We start from the raw sequence: 15,943 nt of genomic DNA on the forward strand, positions 1-15,943 counted from the left end.
TGATAGGGCCAAAAAGTTTTTATCGACACTTCAAAAAAAAATTTTCAGACAAATTGAAAATTTCAGTCGTCTATAAATATCTCAAAAAAAATCAAAATATTTTGGAAATTAAATCATGTAAAGAAAATGCCAATCTAAAAACTGGTAAAATTTTCAAGTATCTACAACTTATACTTTTTGAATAATAACAAATATTTAAAATCGTTTCAGGATAAATCGTTATCGGTACGCTATTTCGTAAAAATTTAAAATTCAAACGCACTTCAAATTTTTCCTATAATGATGCTTCGAGTTTTCTCTATAGCTACTTGAAGGAAAACTTATGGAAAACTTAGTGTTGTATTTTTAATCCTTAGTTATAAACGCAAAAAATTTTATGATTTATCAACTTCAAAATTACTTGCAAATTTTCGCGTTTTTCGACAGATTTCGTAAAATTTTGAACTATAAACGCTTATTAAAAAAAATCGTGACTTACGATTTTTAATTTTTTTTTAGCTACAATAAGAACAACTCATAAGGAACCTTGTATTAAATTTTCAAGTTTTTTTGGTCGTCCAATATTTTTTTACCGACACTTCAAAAAAAAATCGAAAATTTCAGTGGTCTATAAATAACTCAAAAAAAGTCAAAATGTTTTGAAAATTAAACTGTATATACATATCACTAACATTAACATTTGGTGAAAATTTCAAGTATTTACAGTGATTAGTTTTTGAATTACAACCATATAAAAAAATCGATTTGGTCGAAAACTGGTTTTGCGTAAAAATTCCCGTTTTTCTGTCATTTTTTTTTTGTTTTTCTCGATTTTTTTGAAAAATGTTGGAAAATGTTTACTTTTGACCTCTATAATGCACCAAGGATCTTCACTTTTACATCGGAAACCATCCCCAAAGTTTGAAATCGAAGCATTATTTCGACTAGTTTCGACAGACACAAAAAAAAAAAAAAAAACACATCATTGTAAAATCAATACATTCATCACTTCGTTCAGAATCTAATAATTTGCGAATTCTCGCGATTTTGATGAACTTCAAAAAGATGCAGAAGTCATCAATGTCGAAAACACACACACGTACATCATTTAAAATACAAAACATTCATTCTCTACGCTCTAAACATAAATACATATTGAAGAGCTTATACGTTTAATACTTCTTTTAATTGTATGCGCGTGAAAAAACGTTTTTACACTAGTTATGAGAAATAGGAAAAAAATGTCACACCAGCAATTTTTAGGTATCTCGAGAAAAAATTGTTTGGCTTTACGAAAATAAATTTCCAGGGCCCCGGGAAAAAATCTGCTCCGGGCCGCGTTAAACCTGTCGTCCGCGCTTTATGTTATTATATATAGTATCGTTAATTTACAATTTTAGGACCTGTAGTAATATACGTTAGCACTCGCGGCCTATTGATTTATAGCACATTTTCCGCATGACCGATCGAGGGTGAAGATATTATTATTATGTACCTTTAACGGTTCTCATAATCTCATTATGTGATAATACTCTATACAGTCTACATGTAGATACTCTCTAGGCGTCGACGGCGGTGGCTGCATGGTATCTCGAGATCACGAAACACCACCACCGAGCACATATTTTATTAATAGGTATAATGTATATACTTACGCATTATATATTATATTCCAGAACAGTCGGTAATTACAAAATATTATATTATGTACCCGCGATTATTATGTAATTGCAGGTGCGATTGTCGCTGTTCCGCTTTGCTATTGCGCAATTTTGAGTGCGAATTTGATTTTTAAAACTCATTATATTATAATATTATTATACCATACGGTTAGGTTATTATTATCGCTATAGGTACCTACTGTTATTATTGTTATTGGTGTTAATTTTTTTCCCTTCTATAAATGCTAACAACATGGTTATTATATCTTATTATGCCCTTTATCCAGTCATCATATAAGTACGTATCTACATATGTATAGAGCGTATACATCAGTATTTTTTAAATATTTTAAATACCTAGTTTCATTTTTACATTATACTATATTACTGTACGCGTACACACACACACACCTAATATGTTATCTGTGTGCTATTTTGTTAATTTTATTTTCTTACAAACGAAGTGTGCACGACGTCATGTGCTGGCACTCGCCAACGCCGTCGATCTGACAGACACGGTGTAACGATTATTGTTATAACTCGGAGCGGTGTGCGAAGACTGCACGATCTAGGACTAAGAATAATAATGATAATAAGATTGAATTTCATTATTTCGACCGAATACCCCACTCACCCCCCTCCCCCACCCACAAATCAACGATTCGGCATTTCCGTTATTGTAAAAGAAGATTTCGTCAGCTTCCAAATGTTCTTAATTCTCATTAATAAATAATTTAATACAAATTTTATGCGTAACGAAATATATCAATAATCGCAATTAACACAATATTACAGTATTATACAATGTTATTTAATCCATCATAATAATTGATATTATCATACTTGTTGGATATAATATAAATATATATATAGTATAATCTCCAATTTTCTTATTTTATTTCTTTTAGATAAATTAGACTTTATATATAATAGTTGTGTTATTGAAATGCTTCCTTGTCAATAAAAGTTTTCACAAAATCAATCAACATATTATGGATGCATATGTATAATATATAATATAGTACATATAGTATAAGTACTTACACTATTACACTAAATACTCCATAGTGTACATGTATAATACGAGTATGTTCTTACTATGCACTGTCGAGTCACCACGTGAACACTGAACACATATATAATAATATAATCATGCATAAGATATTACAGTAGATGATCCGACCGAACGTATAGAAAATGCAATAGGTAACTATATTTATATGAGGTGTTGCCCTAATTCACACATTGTTTGAAATTTATTTTTAAAATGTAACGTAACGAGTAATGTGTACGAGTGTTATACGGACATATTATGGTATATCTTTCTACAGTCTTTACTTATCCATAAAACCGTGCTAAACGCACAATTATGTCGGTGCATCGTCACAAAAAAAAATCCTGTCCCTCCATAAATACTATATATATATCATAACAATATTGTGTGTTGACATAATATAACAGTATGTCAGTATATAAATTATTATAACTCAAGAACTAATGTGTGTCAATGTATCAAAAGAATATACATATTATAAGATATAATGGTATACGAACCATTGCAGTTGGTCTGTATCCGTATCCTTCACTGATTGGATATACGAATTATTATACCAGCGATCAGAGAAAAGTTAAAATAGATTTTCCAATCCAAACTGCTTTAGCGCAGTTTATATTATATTTTTGTCAATCTCTTCGTTGGATCGGCAGTCACCGGATATTATTATTCTATGCAAATACAAGCATATTATGATTATATGCCAGTTAACTCGTGCGTATATTAAATATAGGTATTCATTATTACACGATTTCATATAATTTAAACAATTCTTTTAAGTTGTAAAAAGGGAAGTATTCATAGGTTTTTTTTTAAATTTAAATGTAATCTGATAGTATAACATAATATAATATATTATTTTTATGAAATATTATTACCTATTAAATGATTTAGATAGATACCTTACTAGTTACTACTTCCATTCATTGCAAAATCACGCTAAAATAATTCATAAGACTTTAAAGCCAAGGGTTAGTATTATGTAGTGTAGGTAAGTATATTTGTATATAACATTTATGACCTAGTTACGATAAAATGTTAATATTATGTTAAATTGTAAAGTATATTCAATAGCTAGAAAGTCGATTGGTAGAAAAATGTATACACTGTAATAAATAGTAAATATAGCTGGCCCATAAATACTTTTAAATTTAAAATAAAAAAAAAAACTTTTAATACGTGTGTTCATATGCAATACGTAAATAAAGAAAATACACATGTCACGTCGGTATATCCCGATTGTATAATATTCAAAATAGTTATACGTAGGTTTTAGCTTTTCCCATTATTGAATTCAACTGTAATTAATTACAAAATAAATACATTTTTTTTTTATATTACCAATAAGAAGTTAAGAGAATATAATTAGGATATTGAGAATACATTTTTATATTTTTATTTTTTTGTGGGTGGAGGGGTGTAGGAATTAAACAATAAATATCTTTATTATTTCTCTGAAATCACTTAACTCATCAATTTAATAAATTTACTGTGATAAAATTAAATACAAATAAAAGAGTTTAAAATTATTATAATCGTATCGTATTCGTATTACTTTAACTGTATAAAAAGTATGAATTATTACTGAAAGATTATTAGATAATAATAATTAGTTAAATTGATTTCATACATACACATCATTGTAACAACACTGGTTAATCAAGTTTCAACATTTTTTTTTCAAATAACCAGATATACTTATGTGAAAAATTGAGTTGTATACTTTTTTTAATTAATATTGCAACAAAAATATAATGGCTACTGTAAAAAATAATAAATCAGGGCCGGATAATTTTCCCACAAGAAGTGTGTGAGAAATGGTTTAATAAAATTAAGAAATTCGTAGAGCGCACGTCTTATTGTTTTTTTTTTTTAATGATCATAATATTTTTCTTCCTCCAATACTATTTCGTGGTGATGGAGTTAAAAAATATGATTTCTGCCCTTGGCTCACTTTCCATAATAATCATAAAAAAATCGAGAGCAAACCGATTTCGAAAATCTATGCTAAGATCAAATCTTTGATACAAATCTATAGTGACTTTTTGTGTAAACTTATATAACTAACTTTTTAATACTATACACACTCAGATTATTGTTTATAGAATATGAAAATTTGGCTAATGAACTCGATTACAGTCAATTCTGCGAACAAGGTCACGTACGAAAGCTAAACAGTGCGTATTATGTGTATGCATATTGTATAATAAGAATATATTATAAATTATAATCATATATATACGCATTAATTCAATTTAAATTTAAATTTTATATATATTATAAAACGTGTGATATATATATATATATATTATCAGGCTTAAATACAATTATCCGATGAATAAAAAAAATGTACGTTTCAATGACTTTTACGACTATTTTCCATTACACGCGAACGAATATATTATTATACACTATATTTCGTTATACCCCGTGATTAGTTGCAACTTGCAAACGCCCGCGACTTCACAGAAGACACACCCGTGCAGATGACTATACAGACTACTGAGTACAGTTTGCATACGGACTTCTGAAGGCAACGGTATCATTAATTGTTGGGAAATAAATTTGTGTTCTTTTGAAATTCTGGAAATTGAAATTTATCGAGTTCGAAAAATGTATTGAAGCAATAGTTGTCGCAAAGGATAGGATTTCATTCATGTATCTTCGTGTTATTTTTCCTTTAGTCCAAATAGATTGGCTGTCGGATATATACGTTCATAAATTTGAATTATTCTCGATTAAATAGAACAACTTTTTTTTTGTATATTTTTGCATATTTTGAATATAATTCATAAAATTGTATATAATTCAATTTTTGGAAATCTTGTAAATTTTAAACGGTATATGATCTAATAAACGTCTTATTTTTAGGTTATTTATCGAACTGTCGTAAATTTACTATCTAATTTTATCTTGATCAGACGACCTTTAGGATCACACATAAGTTTATTTTTTTTTTCATTAATCCGGCAAGTTTTAATCAATATAAATTCATTCATAGATTCAAATGCCGGTCATTCGCGTGTATTAAAATCTGAAAAACATATCATTACAGAAGTATTCGATGTAATAATAATTGCTTAAAATAAATAATAATTCTATATAAATAATAAATGGTTATAAATTGTTACATGATAATATTAGGTAGGTTTTGTTTCAGCTAGTTTCTGATTTTTATGTAAACAATATTAAATGTTATATAGGAATAAAAAAATCGGTTTTCGCATATTTTTGTATAAATAAAATGAAAATTTTCCAATTTGTATTGCTTATAAATCCTAGCCCTAATTAGTATCATATATACCACTATTTACTATTTAGGTATTAATGATAATTAATATAACCATAATGTATATATATATATTATATATATACAGTGCATTTGGTACCTATATTAAAGACGTTTGATTTTTTTATCACTCGATCAGTTACAATGAAAACTCGATTTATTTGAAAAAAATCACAACTTTTGTAGCAGTAGAATTCATCGTTAACAATTTTCAATTATTTTTTTACGAATTTAGTTCGACTTTCTCGTTACAATTTTTTTAATTAAGGTTTCGTGTTGCATTAGACACAGCAATAAATAATAAGTTTTTCAAACGTCATTCTGTTTTTGCAAGAAAAAAAATCACAGACATTGAGATACGTACGAAGCATTTATTAATTTTGTTTGCAGTGAAAATCATATTTTTTTAAATTGTTTAATTGGTAACCAGGTAGGTTCTAGATAGAAACTTCGATCTGTCGTGTGATTATACTGATTTCCGATGTACATAAATACGAAAAGCAATTTTGTAATATGTGTCCCTTTAAGATGGACGATAAAAATATACTGCACCTGCACGTAGGATGGTCGTAGTATATATTTTATTTTATGCACTGCAGTGTTCAGTCATCAAAGAAATATTATTTGATAATTATATCAGATAAAATACGTTAAAAACAAAACGACAAGCCATATTACATAATGCCTCCAATGATAACATATACATTTTTATAATTATTCAAATCACATAGGTATATTCTATGTTAAATTTAAGCTGCAGTTATTTAAACAATACACGTAGAAAGTCGACAAGGGCTTTAAATGAGATTATGAAAGTAGATATTGCTCAGCTCCTGAACGCGCTCACATTTACACATCATATACCTACAACAGTATAATGTCATATTATATATTATTATTCAATAGAATCGTAGTGTTGGGATAAGTTTTAAAGGAAATAATAAACGACCTCGGTACATGCATTTTTTAATTTTTTAGTAACGAAACTGAGATGGAAAATGTGTAATTTCAACTTCTTTTTTGTATCATTGAATTATAATAATGTATTGTAATAACAGGTAGTTACCTTTTATTACAATACAATTACAAGTCTCGATATTAATTACATTGGTAGTTAAGTATTCAACATTTTATTTATAACTTTAATGCTATATTTGGTGCATAAGTTCCTAGTGAGTCATTTGTTTTTTTAAGATACGATGTTATAATAATATCATAGTACATTTTAATCAAGTTTCAAAACTTAGCAATATTAAATAAACGTTAATATCGTTTTACTATTATATACATCCATACAGATTAAGTTTCTTATATTATATTGTATAGTCTATAAACGGAATCTCGATAATCAAATGCAATGTTATGCGTGTTTTGCAATGTATGAATGTAACACGTTTTAATTTAGTTTGATTTCTAAAAAAATTCTAATAATAGTATGGGTGTTTAAAAATCTCGTTGAAAATTTAAATCATTACAAATTTAAACTTTTTATTAAATAAGGTAAAATTATGTAGAAAGAAATATTGTCTTAGATTATACGTATATCAACTATTAAAAAATATAACTACTACCATACACAATATTATGCAGATAATATCGATGTTTTTTTCATATTTCAAATAAACAATTTCAACTAGGTCGGTATTGTAGGTGTTAAAAGATCTTATCAATATAACACATAGCTTATAGTTACATAATTGGGTGAGGTTTAAAATATAATTCTGATAGGTATTATGTAGCGGTAATAGGATACATTACGCGATAGTTCTTATAACATTTTCTTTTATACTATTACATTTGCTTACTTCTAAAGTTACTAAAAATATTAAATGTATAGTCATTGTTTTAATTATATTTAAATATGATTTGTTTTCTGTCTAAAAACGATACACATATGTACGTACCTATATAAAATAAAATAATTTGGGTCAAAATAATCAACTGTGGATTGGATATCGCAGATTCATAAATGTATATAGAATTACAAAATTGTACTTTATATTTTCATCAATGCAGTAAAAGAGAAAGGAAAATTTTTGGTAAAAATTATAACCCAATGAATTGGTTCTCGATAAAAGAACATGAATGGTTGCAGAAATAGTTATTCGTATGATTAGAATAACGACTACCTACCTACTATATATAGTTCAAAGACCCATCTGAATTCCATTTCACGACTTCTTACATTCATATAATTTATAAACACAATAAAAAACATTTGCTCTTTATTTTCTCCTACCAAAAATAATTAAACTGTTTCGTGATATTACGGGCACCGCTTTAAATGCTTTAAAAATTGATTGTTAATTATGACTCATTGCATAACAGGTTGTTCGTAATAAATTACACCTAGGTAAGTTTATTGTTATCACTTATTATTCAAGTAATCGACGGCTCAAAACAAAACAATAACAATTTAATATATATATATTTCCACTATACTTCATTGAATTCAAAATAGATTAACTTTTCAAATTAGTACCTTATAATAATGGTGGTGTCAGTCTAACGTATGATATACCGAAAACTTGTTTTATGTAATTGTGTTGTATGTTATGCATTGTCCAGAATTAAACGTGATCAGGTATATTCTTGATGAACATACGCACGTATGAACTAACTATATATACACATAATTAAATAAAATTGTTGATGTTTAAATGTAGAAAAAATCATCAAAAATGTATTCTATGTTACGTCTTATTTGTTTCTATAACAAACAACCTGAAATATAAATTAATACTTTAAAAACAATTTCAATAATTACATTTTTTATATTATCGCGCCAACATTCTCCTCAGTGAATCACATACATATGCGTAAATCCTGATTTTGAATCACTGAAATTATTTGAGTGATTACGTATTTTTTTTATATATTTAGGTTATTTGAAGTTATTTTAACCGTACGTATATATTATAGCAATAGTCATTAGAAGGTATATCATACATGTCCATTACTTTCGGCATTAATGACGATCGTCTACATATAATACGATATGATACAGATTACAATATGATTATGTTATAAGTTCAACAAACATGATTTCATACATCTTAATCAAAATAATAATATATAATTTGTACATGGTCCATATAAAACCATCGAATACTCCTTTCTTTATATTAATGTGTAAATCATATTAGGCATATATTAATTAGTTGAGGTTCTATAAGCGTGTATACAATAAACTTCTTACTATAGTAGTTAATGTTAGAATCAGTTTTGTAACGCAATGTCTGCAATATTTCTATGTTAATATTCGCCTGGTTTTGAATTATATAGGCAACTTATCTATCAAAATCGTTCTTAAATTGCCTACGACCTACGCGAACGTGTGGTTATGTTATTTATAATGGTAATAATGCATAATGAACAATTAACAATAATTTAGATTTTAAATTGAATAGTTTTTTGAAAATTGATCTACACGTATTTTTCCACCCAAGTATAGGATTACGATGTTTAATGATGCAATTTTATTGTATTTGCGGTCTTGGACTTTCACTGAGAACTATTAATATATCATTAATACAATATAGAAACAAAAGGAAAAAGCTAAATGAATTACTTAATTTAATGTTCACAATTCACATTGAAAACTATGTAAAGTAATTAAAATAAGTTATGTGTAACTTGAACTCGAACGAATTTATGAGTTTATTTTAATCAAAAATACAATATTATTATGGCCAACCTATAAACGATTCAAATTATAAACAAAAAAAATTATTATTTAAAAAAAATATATTAATTATTATACCTATATGAAATTAAAAAATATAGACAAAATTATTAAAATTAAAATATTTAGAATGTGATTTGAATAGTATTGGACATTTGTCTCGCATTGCTCGCTTCGATGGTGCGACGTACAGGAATGTAGAATAGTGGTGTTCTATTATTAAATATTATTAGTTTGAAAAATTATTGCATCCTACAAATGATTCTTAGTATATATCGATAACATCATACTTGCTACAATTTTCTAGATACCTGCTGTACAAGTCGGTAAAATCATTTTTATATTAACTCAAAGAAATTACTTAAAGCATTGAAACACTATCTTTCCAAAGTACAAAGTATGGTGTGAAAGTCTTGAAGGTAGTTTTGTTAGGTACCAGAAAAATGTCCACCAAAGAAATATAAATCCAACCCTAATATATAATAAAAAATTCTACTTTTGTTTGTTTAAAACTTACTTTTACATCACAACAAGGCAAGTTTATAACATAGATTAAGTACATTCCCCAAAATATCAATACGGAATAATAATAAATATTTTCAAATGAATATTTTTATTTATGACACTGTTCTGTCTGTTCTGTGAAATAAAAACGATGATTTCTTTTCCAAATCATAAATGTAAACAAATTAATAAATTAGACGGCCCTTTAAAACAACAATAATAAAATCCACGAGATTTTAATGTTTTAATTATTGAATCGTAGCCTGGAGCATATCCGCAATAAACAACTTTGGATTGTTAAATATTATTTCCATTCAAGAGAGATTTATTTAGACAATAATTAAGTAGAAAGTTTACACTCATTTAAATTCAATATTACCTTTTAAAATATTGTCCAACAATTAAAAATAATCTACCTGTCTTAAACCAAACGGTGGAAATAATATTAGATAGGTACCTACGTTTGTGTCATGTATCGAGTAGGAATTCAAATAAATTATACATCATTATTATAAAACGAGTAATTTTAAGTGAACAGTTTGTAAAAAATAAAACCGAGTGTTTTAATAAATTGATTTAATTCATGACGTTAATATATTATTATACATTTCTACGCATCATATATAAGATATAATATGTATATAGAAAGTCATCCAAAGTCGTAAATTCATAATAAGAGAGTTAAATATTATTCTATACCGTTTAGAAAATATTCTATTTTTACCGAATTTCAACATAACAGATATACAATAGTATAATTGTATAATATACATAACATATACAATATATAATATGCTCTGAGATTATCAATCTTGTAATTTGATTAAAACATTAACTCCAATTTTATTATAGTTCATCGTTTAAACAAACAAATAATAGTATCGTGCGCACGATAACCATAATGCATAACACTTTCTCCAATTTCTATGATTATCAAGATGAACCACAGTGGATTTTCCGTAAATATGCTCATTTTTAAAGTTAATTACATTCAGTAGCTGCAATTTGTAAATCAAACATTATATCATTAAGACTGGGATAAAACGATTTCTTAAAAATATTTGACAATGTCTTAAGTTATTCAGGTATCACGTTTTTAAAACTAAACAAAATGTTATAAATACAATACGAATATTTTCATTAATTGCTTTTTTCTTTAGTTGGAAACTCTGTGTCAAATATATAAATAAAGCATATATCTTAAAGTTTTCTTACAAATTACGTTAATTTTGTTTTTAATCTATTGCCGACTGTAGTAAGCATCATGCACACGCATTAACGTCTAAGTATTTAAGTACCTATTAAGTATACAAATTTGTTATTTATGCTTCAATTCTAGTCCAACAATTTGGGAGGTAGTGATATTTTTTTATAACTATTAACCACTCTTTACACATCAAGCACATGTCATATAATTATTATTATATCAACCACATATAAGATAATCACTGCGATATCCGAAAAATTAATATTATCTTTAGATAATATTATTCTCAATTAACAGCAATTACATGTGATCAAGATTCTACTATATATCAATTAGTCAGTAAACACACTTCCATACCAATAATAAAGATCTATAGGTATTTAATCCTAAACGAACGTCAACGATTAATAAATTAGATGTTATATTACATATTATACACAGTGTTGAAATGCGTAATACGATTGTTATTAACTCATAATATATATATATTTATTATAAATGTATTTAATCGCGGAGGTATACAAAATGTTTCGCGGAATTGTCTTATTCATCTTATGGCCAGTTAACATCATCTATAATACATATAATTAGTATTCCGTGTGCTCTATGTTATAGTTGTAGCTGGTTATATAAATATTAAACACACACACAGACACACAGTTTAATTATATTAAGTATTGTCACACGGAAAATGCACATCATGTAACCAATATACATATACGTGTCAACATATGACGTCCAATAAACGCGTCTCACGAGGATATAATAACTATATAACAAACGGTTCGGATCACATCATATTATATATTGGCATGGCACTGATGTGGCGCGTCGTCACACGAAAGTGAAATCTTCCGTGACCAGAATTGAACGATTTTCGTCCTTTAGATATTTTAGGTGTTCCAATATCACTATAAAAGTAATAAATAGTAACATTATATATAGTATATATATATATATTGATATTGATATAATATGATGTATATGATTTAAGTTAATACACACGCACAATACGCGATTTCGATAATTACGTAAAAAATAAAATCTTTATAATAATAATAATACCTGTGTACAATATACGCTGCAGTTTATATTATTCGCTTATGATGTCTGTCTATTTGTCAACGAAAAATACAGACAACAGAAAAATATCAAACCGCCGTAAGACGCCACTCAGGTATCTGCCGATGGAGAAAGTTTATGCTTTCTTCGTTTTTCCTGAAAACAAAAAAAAAATCCTTTTCGCCCCAACCATCGATGATCCGGGACTCCAAACACATATCACAAAATTAAAAATTATACATTTTATTTTGTTTTACGCTCACTAATTTACGTATTTTATTTTGTTTTACGCTCACTAATTTACGTATGCTTAATACGACGTGTATGTGATATAGGTACTTAGGCTTTATTTTATTGTCCTAAAGCGCCGCCGCCGAGCGCACTCACTCGTACCTTTTAAACTGTTTTTTTTACGTAATATATTTCGTCCGACTGGTTTGTTCGGATGTTATAGTTTCGTTTCGCTTTTTGCCGCCGCCGCTCTCTCGGAATTGACGAAACTCACCGCCGCCGGACTTGAGAACAATGATAGATATTATAATATTATAAGTAAAACGTAAAACGTTTGGGACCGCGCAAATAGCGAGAAGACCTAGACGAAACAATTGTCCGAGATGAGACAGAGCCATATTAGTAATTATTATAGTCAGACTTTTTCTTTACTACATTAGGAAAATACTACATTAGTCCACTATAGATGAAACTACGGTAAATGGCACTTAATAATACGGTATAAGCGTATCAGCCATCCGACTGCGTTTTGATGAGCACACATCCGACCGGAAGTCAATGTTGTAGGTACATGTTCTACCTCCATTATACATAGTCTTATATAATTTATAGTCCTGTATACTTTATAAGGCTACGCGCGAATGAAACTTATCATAACTGATATTATGGAATTGAAATTATAGCCGTGCATATAAATATAATATATATTTATACAGGGTGCAGATTATTTTAACATCGAACGCTTGTAAAATAGCTATCTTTACTTTTCTCTCTGCACTGTGGTTTGCTTTTAAGAAATTTAATATTTGAAATTTTTGTATTGCCTTTATGCGTATACTCTCTTACGTATGTATGGATTAATATAGCTACTAGTCACTAAAAAGTCTTAATGTCTTATGGACAAATGGTTACTTCTCAAAAATCAAAAGTCGATTATGGGGCTTATCAACAAATATATGCTAATAATGGAAGAAATAAGGCGATAATATAAAAATGCATATTTGCATAATATGACCCACCTTAAAATGTCGATAAAAGATAATATTTGTTGAAATACTATGGGCGTTAACTGCAATAAACATAAACACGCTGTGTACGTGAAACAATAAAATATTATATCTATAAACAATTATTTTGTTCCAAGCGACTTGCGCCAATCTCCGAAGAAAATTATAATAATATTATAGATTTGTATAGTTGTATACACACAACTGTTTTTATGGTCCGTTTATTGCGCTGTAGACTTCCTATAGAGTTGACCTAGGACACGTGCATAATCCCTCGTATAATAATTATATATGTATATATGTTATTAAGTATTCATTAAGTTATGAATTATATTACGAAACGTTTACGGCTGTTATAGTAATTTCTAATTTCTTCTTCTCTCTGTACATATACCAACGTCTTTTTCCGTATTTAAATACAGTGTTAATCTTTATTATAGCATTGCAGCTCCAACACTAAATTCACCACGCCGATTTCTCTAACTCACGGGCGCCCGAACTCTTATACTCATATTATCCCAAATATAACTACTAACATATTAATTCCAACAAACATAACTTTATAACTTCAATAAGTATGTGTGTTTTGGCTTTTAAAAGTACGATTTCTCTCAAACTCTATGAATACGATTAAATAATAATAACAAACATTTTTTTCCGAAATATGGTGTCTTGATTTGTAACTTCGTAAGTCAAATAATTATGAAAAAAAAATTGGTTTTACATGTCATACCCATAATACGTTATACGTATAATATATATATATAGGTATCATACCTATTTATTATTGTATATGTAGGAATCTACATAAAATATTTACTTTTCTTTAAAAAAAATATTTATGTTCGGTTATTCCTGTCTTATTGACTTATTAGGATACTTTATACTTTGCACCAATTATTTGTGTTAAGATGTAAAAAATATTAAGGGTGTCGCGAAAAAAAAATTAAAATTTGTAGTGATCACTTATCTGCAAGGAACTCATTTATACATAATTATTCTTACATTAACGATCCGAATAATATCCGAAAATATACATGAAGCTCTAAAATAACACTATTCGTAAGTATTATTCATCAGCTTCTAAAAGCCAAGCCTTTTGTCATTGTAGCCAATCATGTCTATCATATGCCATCCTCTTATTGAGACTTCGGTAAGAGGTATACAACCCATTCGTCGGAAGATTTCTTCAAAGAAAGATTTACGCGCTGTTTTCCCCTGGTTTCTTTTACCCTCTATTTTTCCTTCCTTATAATGATAGTGATGAACACATTGTGTCTTAATACCAGTGTTGAGACTTATCTAGATAAATTTATCTAGATATTTCATCTAGATAATATTTATTTATATTTTATCTTATCTAGATGAAAATGTGGATAGGTATCTAAGGATTATTTAAGATAAAAAAATCGTTATCTTTTTAGTAATTATCTAGATAATATAAGTAAATCGAAAAATCCCAACATTTGTATATGTACATGTATATATTATTATTATTATTATTTTTTTTTTTATTTTAAAGTTGAAAAGTAATAACTGATTATGTATAAAATATAATATTACACTTATTAATTATTTAAAAATATTCATTATTATTATGCATTATGTAAAATTTTAATTTGGAATTTTTATGTTATTAATAAAAAGAGATTTTTGTTTGGAAGAATTATGTTTTGAATTATAATGCTTAAAATTTAAAATGTTTCTTATGCATACATTTTATTTTGTATTGTCATTAAATACAATATAAATGTTTTAAAAATGGTTTATGGAAGTAGTTATTTATTAACAATTTAAACTTCAAAATTGATTAATTTTTATGGTACTATAAGATAGAGTACTTAATTTAATAAGTCTCATTGTTCAACTTTTAATTCATTTTAAAACACAAACTATACTTATATTAATCTTTGAAATTATGGAAGTAAGAATGACAAATGGCCAATGGGTAAACATATATAAAGAAAATTGTGGAATATTGATGGTCATTATTTATGTTATGTTTAAAAAATCTGTATTCTTAATCTTAAGATTTCAATTATTAGTAGATATATTAATTTTCCACGATAAAATATAAATTTAATTGTTGGTTAAATTAAACTATTTTAAACATTTAAATGTTCATCTTTTTTTTTATCTAGATAAATTTTGTTTGTATTTTATCTTATCTGAGATAATTTAAATACATGCTATCTTATCTTAATCTAGATAATATTAGAGCAATAATCTTTTATCTATATCTAGATAATTTTTACTTATCTGGT

Source organism: Diuraphis noxia, unplaced genomic scaffold (assembly GCF_037042655.1).
Source record: "Diuraphis noxia isolate RWA-SAM2 unplaced genomic scaffold, SU_Dnox_SAM2 contig0002, whole genome shotgun sequence".
Classification (NCBI taxonomy): Eukaryota; Metazoa; Arthropoda; class Insecta; order Hemiptera; family Aphididae; genus Diuraphis; species Diuraphis noxia.